The sequence below is a fragment of the Carcharodon carcharias genome, chromosome 2 (assembly GCF_017639515.1).
Source record: "Carcharodon carcharias isolate sCarCar2 chromosome 2, sCarCar2.pri, whole genome shotgun sequence".
In the NCBI taxonomy this organism is placed as follows: domain Eukaryota; kingdom Metazoa; phylum Chordata; class Chondrichthyes; order Lamniformes; family Lamnidae; genus Carcharodon; species Carcharodon carcharias.
The window spans coordinates 233,610,822-233,621,340 of NC_054468.1; positions in this window are offsets into that span (position 1 = coordinate 233,610,822).

A 10,519-nucleotide genomic window follows, 5' to 3' on the forward strand; every position below is an offset into this window, starting at 1 on the left:
CCCAATTCCATCATCTAGGAAGCCTTCAGCCATCCTGGTCTTACACTTTGAAACTCTTTCCAAACCCCTTGATTTGGTCTCCCTATCCCTTCTGTTACGGAGTTTAATTTAAACAGCCCTGATTTCTCCTCTCACTATCTGTCCATAGCAGAAAGATGTTTTGATTTTTCATTTCTGGTGGTGTCTTTCCCAAACCTTTGGTTTTGGTGTGATCCAATTTCTATTAATGACCCCACAGCAAACTTGAGGTAGGGTAAACTCAGAGGGTTAGTTTATTTGCACACACTGAAACACGAGAGGAGGTCACAATGTAGCCTCCATGACACTCGTACAATAAAAGAGGGGGATAGAGAAAGGAAGACTTACAGGGCAAAGACCACAGAGTAAAGAGTTTTTGTTTCATGGAGTCCAGAGTCCAGAATCAAAGTCCAATGGATGTATTCCTTCACAGAGGTCAGAAGATTGAAAACTGATGCTGGATAATTCACTTTTCCAATAGAAATTACTTCCACGGTGAGATAAACATGCAGAAATGAATTAGTCTTTTAGGTGATTGTACAGAAGATCAGAAGTTCCAGTAGAAACAGTACAGACGGGGCCAGGCATTCAAACCTAGACAGAGCCTCTTTTCTATGCTGCTACTTGGTAGACAGAAGATGGCAGACTGCCTTACAGTACAGTAGGACAGTATAACTGGTTCTCCCAGCTATGGGGTGGGCGTGGTGTCATGACACATGAATTCCATCTGTCCACTTTGGCTTTAGCATTGTCTGGGTTCTGGATATTGTTAATGTTCCGGCCATTAAGAAATTGAAAGAAGGTTGCAGGGTCCTTTGTCCTCGCAGACTAGAAGACTCCGGAGTCCAGGCCTGGTTTATGGAATGTGGATGGCCTTTGTATAATTCCCTTTGAATTTGGTCTCTGCAGCCCACAGGGTTGTTATCGTCTCATCAGTGAACTGTGGACTGATCAGATTTTTGGACACTGAAGGAACAAAGGGATGTGGGGACATGGCAGGAAGTGGAGTCGAGGTAGCTCACTCGTGATCGGGTGAATGGTGCTGGAGCAGACTCGAATGGCTGTGCGGCCTACTCCTCCTATTTCTGAAGCTCTCATAAGTTTCTCTGATACAGCCAGAAAGTTCCTAATGTTTGAAAGTCAAGGCCAGACATGACTTCAGCCATTTTAAAGTCTTTGTCCAGTTTTTAAAATTTGAGAAAGTAGCCATGATGAGATATGTATATGTATTTCATAAACATATAGTGTGAGATTCTAGCTGTGTCACATTTCTCTCTTCAAAAGTCACCTCAAAACCTAATTCTTCCAGCATGTGTTGGTGATCACTTTCCCCAACTTACTCAGGATCTAATTCCCTTTCATGAATTGGGTGAAGAGAAGGGGATGAATCCTCAGTGAGAGTTAGAGGAAATAAATGTGGACACAGTGGTCTCAGGATCACTATCACCTTCTCAAGGGCAGTCAGGCCCAGCCAGTGATGCACATATCCCTGAAAGAATACAAATAAAATTTAAAAAGGATGTTTTGCAGTGAAGGGAGGAGAGATTTCTTCACTCAGAGGGTTGTGGACTTTTGGAATTTTCTATCCCAGTGAACTGTGGACTGATCAGATTTTTGGACACTGAAGGAACAAAGGGATGTGGGGACATGGCAGGAAGTGGAGTCGAGGTAGATCACTCATGATCGAGTGAATGGTGCTGGAGCAACTCTAATGGCTGTGTGGCCTAATCCTCCTATTTCTGAAGCTCTCATAAGGCATAAATAACATCAAGAGATCACCCTGACCCAGCTACAATGTTTGACCTGCCCACGTTCCTGAGTGTTAGAATTCCCAATGTGGGAGAAGTCTGGATCGTGGAGTGATTTGTTTTTACATTGCTTGGGGATTGAAAGAATAGCAAGTGTTCAGCTCAGTCTCATGGCTTTTGCAAAAAACTAGTACTTCTCTCGATTGACTACTCTGATTGAAATTGAGTTGCAGTGTTAGAGACTTAATACAGACTGAGATGCACTGAATCAGTTCTGAGGATCTGTCTATAGTGAAGCTATACCTTATTATGTTCTCAAAGCTGTGTGCACAGTATTGGGCTCCACAATATATAGAGGATATTGAGGCTCTAGGACAGATTCACTAGGATAATGCCTGGTACGAGGTAACACAAAAAGAAAGAAGGATTTGAAAAATTGGTGCTGTCTTTGTTGGAATTAAGGAGGGTTTAGGTTATGTTGATAGAGTTGTTTACAATTATAAAGGGGTGGGATTGGAGGAGATAGTTTCTGGTGGTTGAGAAGTTTAGAACAAGGAGCCATAGTTCTAACATTCAGTAAAAGAGGTTTATAACAAAAAGCATAAAAGCAAAAAATATAATAAAAAATCATTTTGTATAAAAATGTAACTTGACCTGGGGCTAGAAATGCTGAGTGATACCTCATAGTTCATACCAAGGAGAGACTGATCACCATGGAAACCTGTATAAGCAGGCTCTGGACTGGCTGAAGTAAGAATCACCATGGAGACCTCTGTAACCTAAGTCACATCAAAGACAATGGACAAAGAGGGTGTCAATCTATTCCGGAGCTCTATTTGAAGAAGACCATGGGTGGCAAACAGCCAACCCAAAGGTGTGCTTCCAACCTTGGAGAGTATAAAACATCCACAGATGCCCTGATTCTGAGAGAATTCTGATATACTATTACACTGAAATATCTGAAAGGCATCAGAAGAGACTTCCACTGAGAGAGCAGACAGGGCCTCAACATAACATCACATCTGAAAGATAGCACTGTCAACAATGCAGCACTCCGTCAGCAATGCACTGAGGGTCTCAGTTTGGATTATGTGCTGAAGTCCCCAGAATGGGCTTTGAACACAGCTGCATCTGCATCTGAGACAAGAGCACTCGGCACTCAGCAACAGCAGCTACACATAAAGAATTTTCAGAAATAGCTAAAGGTTGTATTAAGAGGTAAATGCATATGCACAGTCAATGCATGACTGGCATCCTCACCACTAAATATTTCTAAATGTCCTGTGTGTGTGACACATCACTGTAACTTTAACTGATATACTGTAAACTATGTTATCACACAGACTCTTTAAGGCTTCTGACTCAATCACTCACATAAAGCAGTCTCTATATGCCAAACCACGTTCATCTCTGACAAATGTCTCACTGAAAGATCCATTATGTAGGAGCGAGATAGACTGTTTCTTGTTTGTTGCTGCTCAATGAGCATTAGTACTTTTATGTCCAAAAATGTCACCATTCTCTGAGTCCTAATTAACAATGACCTTCTCAAGCCCATTCAATGCAGCAGGAAGCTTTAAACAGTGACCAAACACTGAAAGGAGATGGTTCAAATAATGGGTGTACTCTCTGTTAAGGTCAGACAAGATGGAAGTAACAACCAGCCAAACAGAGCAACGAGAAAAACAGGAGACATTACAGTGGCAAAAACAGAAAGTGCTGGAAAAACTCAGCAAGTCTGGCAGTATCTGTGGAAAGACAGAGTTAACGTTTCGAGTCCGTATGACTCTCCTTCAGAATTTCTGTTCTTCTGTTAACGTTAACGCTGTCTTTTTCTCACAGATATTGTCAGACCTGCTGAGTTTTTCCAGCACTTTTTGTTTTTGCTTCAGATTTCCAACATCTGCAATATTTTGCCTTTATCTTAAACATTATAGTGGTCATGGCATACGAAACAGGAGTAGGAAAAGGCCACTCGGCCCTTCCAGTCTAACCCACCATTTGATAAGATCATGGCTGATCTACCTCAGCTCCACTTTCCTACATTTTTCCCTATATCCCTAAATTTCCTTAGTACCCGAAATCTACTGACCTCTATCTTGAATATACACAACAATTGAGCATCTACAACTCTCTGGGCTGATGGATTCCAAAGATTCACAACAATTTGAGTGAAAAATTTTCTCCACATCTCAGTCCGAAAAGGTTGACCCTTGATCCTGAGACTGTTACCCTTAGTTCTAGACTTTGCAACCAGGGAAACAAGCTCTCAGCATCTACCCTGTCAAGTCCCTTAAGAACTTTATATGTTTCAATGTGATCACCTCTCATTCCTTCAAAGTCCAGAAAATAGTAGCCTAATTTACTCAAACTCTTCTCATAGGACAGTCCTCTCATCCCAGGAATCAGACTAGTGAGCCCCATTGCACCCTGTTTAAGGCACATGTACCCTTTCTTAGGTAAGGAAACCAACCTTGTACCTAGTTATGGTCCCACTAATGCCATATACAAGGTAAGTAAGACTGCGTCACGCTTATACTCCAATCTCTTTGTAGCAAAAGCTAACATGTAATTTGCTCTCCTAATTGCTTGCTTTACCTGCTGGTTAACTTTCTATACAGATTTGTATACAGAATGCCCAGTTCACTCTGAATGCAAACACATCCCAGTCTCTCAGCATTTTAAAAATATTCTAGTTTTCTATTTCTCCGACCAAAGGGATAACTTCACACTTCCCCATATTATATTCCATCTGCTATGTTCGTGTGCCTACTTACTCACTTGTCTCTATTCCTTTTCTGCCTCTTCACAGCTTACTTTCTCACTTAACTTTATATTCTTATCTAACTTGGATCAATTGCACTCAGTCTATTCATCTCAGTTGTTGATATGGATTGTAGATTGCTGAGGCCCAACACTGATCCTTGCAGGACTGCACTTCTCTTCCTTTGACCTAATAATATCTAATTCCTCTTCTTAGCCATGGGTGGACCATTTTTCCGCAGGGTTTTTATTCCATGAGGGAATGTATATTTTTTGTGAATTATGGATTAATTCTTTAATTGCTATCCATTGCTTATCCACCGTTATATCTTTTAGTAGAGTCATAGAGTTGCACAACACAGAAGGAGGCCCTTCGGCCCATTGTGTCCACACCGGTCATCAAGTCCCTATCTACTCTAACTGCATTTTCCAGTACTTGGCCCGTAGCTGTTGCTATGGCATTTCAAGAGTTCATCTAAATGCTTCTTAAATGTTGAGGGTTCCCGAATCTATCACCCTTTCAGGCAGTGAGTTCCAGATACCCTCCACCCTCTGGGTGAAAAATTTTTTCCTCAAATCCCCTCTAAACCTCCTGCCCCTTACCTTAAATCTATGTTCTCTGGTTATGAAGGGGAAAAGTTTCTTCCTATCTACCCCCCTCATAATTTTGTACACCTCAATCAGGTCCCCCCTCAGCCTTCGCTGCTCTAATGAAAACAACCCTAGACTATCTAGTCTCTCTTCATAGCTGAAATGCTCCCAATCTGTCTTAGCCAACTTGGACCACGTACCTGGGTAGCTTGTTTTGTTCAGGTTTAAGACCCTAGCTTCAGTCTTAACTATATCACTCTCAAACTCAAAATTCTATCACAATATGATCACTTTTCCCCTTTGCTACAAGGTTGTCAATTAACCCCTTCTCATTGTATGCTAGATCTAACATAGTTTCCTAGTTGCTTCCTCGACATTCTGATCTAGCCAACTATCTTGTAGATATTCTGTGAACTTATCCTCCATGTTATTACTGCAGTTTTGCTCTATTTGTCTGAAGATTAAAGTCCCATATGATTACTGCATTACCCTTGTTACATGTACCTCTAATTTCCTGATTTGAACTCTGCCCTACACTGTTAGGAAGCCAATAAACTGCTCCCACCAATGTTTTCTGCTCTTCGTTGTTTCTTAGCTCCAAGGAAAGTGGTTCTGCATCTTCATTTTCTGAGCTAAAATCCTCAACCTCTCTAACTCTTCACTATCTTTTACTATTGGGGCTAAGCTATCTCCCCCACCTGCACCCCACCCTGCTTCCTCCTTTTCCGTTTTGTCTATCTATTCTCAGTAACCTGGAATATTTATTTCCCAGAGGTAGTTACTCAGCAAGCACATCTCCGTAATGGCTATTAGATCAAACCCAATAATTTCTAAATAAAAACAAAAAAACTGCGGATGCTGGAAATCCAAAACAAAAACAGAATTACCTGGAAAAACTCAGCAGGTCTGGCAGCATCGGCGGAGAAGAAAAGAGTTGACGTTTCGAGTCCTCATGACCCTTTGACAGAACTAGATAATTTTTATCTGTTCTTCGAATTCCTCTATTTGTCATGAATGTATCTTGCTTTCAGATATAATGCCTTTAGTTTTAACCTTATTTACTGTTCTTCTATGATGTCACCTTAGTCACCAATGTCCTTTTACCTTTACAGAACTCGCTGTCCCTTCCTGACCCACTCTGTTTATTTTTACCCAACTTTTTGCTCTAATCTACAGCCTTGACATTTTCTCTTAGAATTTTTGGATTTACCCTTTCCTGAGCCCCCTCCCAGTGAAACAACTGCAAAGTAACCAGCATACTGGAAATCTGAATTAAAAACAGAAAACGCTGGAAATACTCAGGTCAGGCTTCATTTATGGAGAGGGAAACAGAGTTAACATTTCAGGATGATGACCTTTCATCGGAACTGGAAAAATTAGAGATGAGCAACTTTCAAACAGGCTCAGAACCAAGAAAAAGGTGGTGAAGAACAAAAGGGGAAGGTTTACATTGAAATGCATAAAACCAAATTAAAACATAGATAACTGAAAGAAATGGTGAGAAGTCACAAGGAGTAGTAGCTCTGCAATATTTTCAGTTTTCAAATATCTACCCACTGATGCTAGTTATACCACTGCCAGCCAAGCCATTGGCACAAAACTGTCTAGAAGCAAGGCCTGCCCTCACTATTATTGGGCTTGGCAATGGGTGAGGTATAACTCCAGTCCACTGTTAGATCAGCTTTACAAATGCTGAGCCCATTCATAAGTTTCAGGACTCTGTAGATTATGTATTCTGACTCTGGTCCTCGCCCAATACAGTAAATGTGAAGAGCACTGACTGCATTTATCCCTGTGTATAAACTCCCAGAGGGACAAGGCCCCCTCCTGAGTAGTCTAAACTCTCTCTGTAACCCAGGCAGCAGTGCACTGTGATTTACTTGATTAGTACCAAGGCCAGTTTGAGGAGCTGAGGGAGCCCCGCCCAAGGATGAAAACAACAGGTTATGTGGAGAGACCAGAGAGACTGGGATTGTTCTCCTAAGAGCAGAGAAAGTTAAGGCAAGAATTGAATAGAGGTGCTCAAAATAATGAAGGGTTTACATAGAATAACTAAAGAGAAACTTGTTTTCACTGCAGAAGGGTCAATATCCACAAAACACAGTTTTAAGACAATTGGCAAAAAAAGGAGGGACATGTGGAAAAAGATGTTACATGGTGATTTGCGATAGGGAATGTGTGGTGGAACTTTCAAACCTGCCTTGGTAATATTCAAGTAAATCACAGTGCAGTGCTGCCTGGGTTACAGAGAGAGTTTATATCACTCAGGAGGGGGTCCTGTCCCTCTGGGAGTTTATACACAGGGATAAATGCAGTCAGTGCTCTTCACATTTACTGTGTTTGGAGAGTCAGAATACTTAATACACGGAGTCCTGAAACTTATGAACGGTCTCAGCATTTGTAAAGCTGGTCTAACAGTGGACTGAAGTTATACCTCAAACATTGCCAAACCCAATAATAGTGAGGGCAGAACTAGTCAGGACCTGCTTCCAGAGCCTCTTGACACTTATGTGTCAATGGCTTGGCAGGCAGTGGTATAACTGGCATCAGTAATAGGCGACCCCACTCCCATCACACCAGCAATGCCAAATCCCCTATCGCTGTTTACACCAAACATGGTCCCTGTTACATAACCTCCCCCTGACTCTCTCCTTCCTCCTATGGGGAAGGTCAGGTCCACATCTTTAGCCTTGATCCCACTTCTCTCCCCCCAAACCCTGTCTCTTCTCACCCCCAAGCCCATCCCCAACCCCCTGACCCGCCCCCCCCCCCCCTCCCCTCCTCTCTCCATATGTCCCACCCCGCACCTTAAGGTGATTTTTACAGCTATGATTGCTCCTCCGCTAATTTCTGGGGTGAATTCTCCCCGTTTCCCGGAACATTCACTCTGGGAGTTACCGACAAAACTCTCGGGGATCCCGGAGTCGGACCCGCTCTCGAAACCTGTCTTACCCACTGTCCCGGGAGCTCTCCCTCCTCCCGTGGTGCAGACCCGGGTGGTTCTCTCTCTCTGTCCCGGGTAGATTCTCTCTCTCTGTCCCGGGTGGATTCTCTCTCTCTCTGTCTCGGGTAGATTCTCTCTCTCTGTATCCCGGGTAGATTCTCTCTCTCTGTATCCCGGGTAGATTCTCTCTGTATCCCGGGTAGATTCTCTCTCTCTGTCCCGGGTGGTTCTCTCTCTCTCTGTCCCGGGTGGATTCTCTCTCTCTGTATCCCGGGTAGATTCTCTCTGTATCCCGGGTAGATTCTCTCTCTCTGTCCCGGGTGGATTCTCTCTCTCTGTATCCCGGGTAGATTCTCTCTCTCTGTCCCGAGTGGATTCTCTCTCTGTCCCGGGTGGATTCTCTCTCTCTGTATCCCGGGTAGATTCTCTCTGTATCCCGGGTAGATTCTCTCTCTCTGTCCCGGGTGGATTCTCTCTCTCTGTATCCCGGGTAGATTCTCTCTCTCTGTCCCGGGTGGATTCTCTCTCTCTCTGTCCCGAGTGGATTCTCTCTCTGTCCCGGGTAGATTCTCTCTGTCCCAGGTAGATTCTCTCTCTCTGTCCCGGGTGGATTCTCTCTCTCTCTCTCTCTGTCCCGAGTGGATTCTCTCTGTGTCCCGAGTGGATTCTCTCTCTCTCTGTCCCGAGTGGATTCTCTCTCTGTCCCGGGTGGATTCTCTCTCTCTGTATCCCGGGTAGATTCTCTCTGTATCCCGGGTAGATTCTCTCTCTCTGTCCCGGGTGGATTCTCTCTCTCTGTATCCCGGGTAGATTCTCTCTCTCTGTCCCGGGTGGATTCTCTCTCTCTCTGTCCCGAGTGGATTCTCTCTCTGTCCCGGGTAGATTCTCTCTCTCTGTCCCAGGTAGATTCTCTCTCTCTGTCCCGGGTGGATTCTCTCTCTCTCTCTCTCTCTGTCCCGAGTGGATTCTCTCTGTGTCCCGAGTGGATTCTCTCTCTCTCTGTCCCGGGTGGATTCTCTCTCTGTCCCGGGTGGATTCTCTCTGTGTCCCGAGTAGATTCTCTCTGTGTCCCGAATAGATTCTCTCTCTCTGTCCCGGGTGGATTCTCTCTGTGTCCCGGGTGGATTCTCTCTCTCTCTGTGTCCCGGGTGGATTCTCTCTCTCTCTCTGTGTCCCGAGTGGATTCCCTCTCTCTGTCCCGAGCTGATTCTCTCTGTGTCCCGAGTGGATTCTCTCTCTCACACACACACTCACACACACAGTGACATGGGGTGACACAGAAAATTGGCCACAGGGAAAGAGGGAGGGGGCGATATTTAAATATCTTACCTTGTTACAAATAAAACATCAGGTAATCTAACCAATCGGATACATCTTCATCAAGGTTAGAGTTTCAGTTTAAAGTTGTTTTAGATAATGTTAGAATCATTGGAATGTCTTAGTGCAGAAAGAATCCTTTGGCTCATTAAATCAGTTATTTCTCTAAATGAGCCATTGTCCTATCTCACTCTCCAGCTCCCTCTCCAGTTCCTTTAACATTCCTCTTTAAAAAAAAACTAATTCCCTCTTAATATAAGTTTAGCAAAAGTTTGTGACAGAGAATTCCCCAGTCCAATTACTCTAGCTGAAAAGAATTCTCAACCTGTAGTCGCTGATTAACTTTCTCCCCAAGATTTTCCACAATTAATTAAAAGGTAATAATTATATTTGTTGTCCCAGTATTATTGACAGTGAGGGCTGATTAAAACCATGCCCCTGTCTGATTTTTGCATTCATACATCACTACTTTCAGAGAGCACTTCAAGCAACCACTTGCCATATATTAATAGTATCGCACAATTAAAATGACTCAATTAACCATTTTCTAGCACTAATATTCTAGAACAGCAGCAGGTGAGTTTAGATGGGGCAGTACTCAGCAGGTCTGAAAGCATCTGTGGAGTCAAAGACAGAATTAACATTTCAAGTCTAAATGACTCTTCTTCAGAACTGAAGAGTAGAAATGTGGTGAAATATATGCTGTGTAAGGGGGTGGGACAGGTGAAGCTGGATAGACGGCCAGTGATGGGTGGAGGCAAAAGAAATATTGCAAAAGATGTCATAAAGAAAATGTCGAAGGGGTGTTGATGGTGGTGATACTAGCTAAAGGAGGTGCTAATGGAGCCATTAAGAGTAGAAAGCAGAATGGGAAAGTGATAGATGGCCCTAGAGGAGGTGAGGGTACAGTGTGGGGGAAAGATCGAAATAGGCTAAAAAGTGGGGATAAAATAATGAATGGAAATAAATTTTAAAAATAATAATAGAAATAGGTGGGAAAAATATATAAAAAAATTAAAAAATAAATATTGAAAAAAGGGGAACAAAAAGGGGGTGAGGATGGAGGAGAGAGTTCATGATCTGAAATTGTTGAACTCAATGTTAAGTCTGGAAGGCTGTAAAGTGCTTAGTCAGAAGA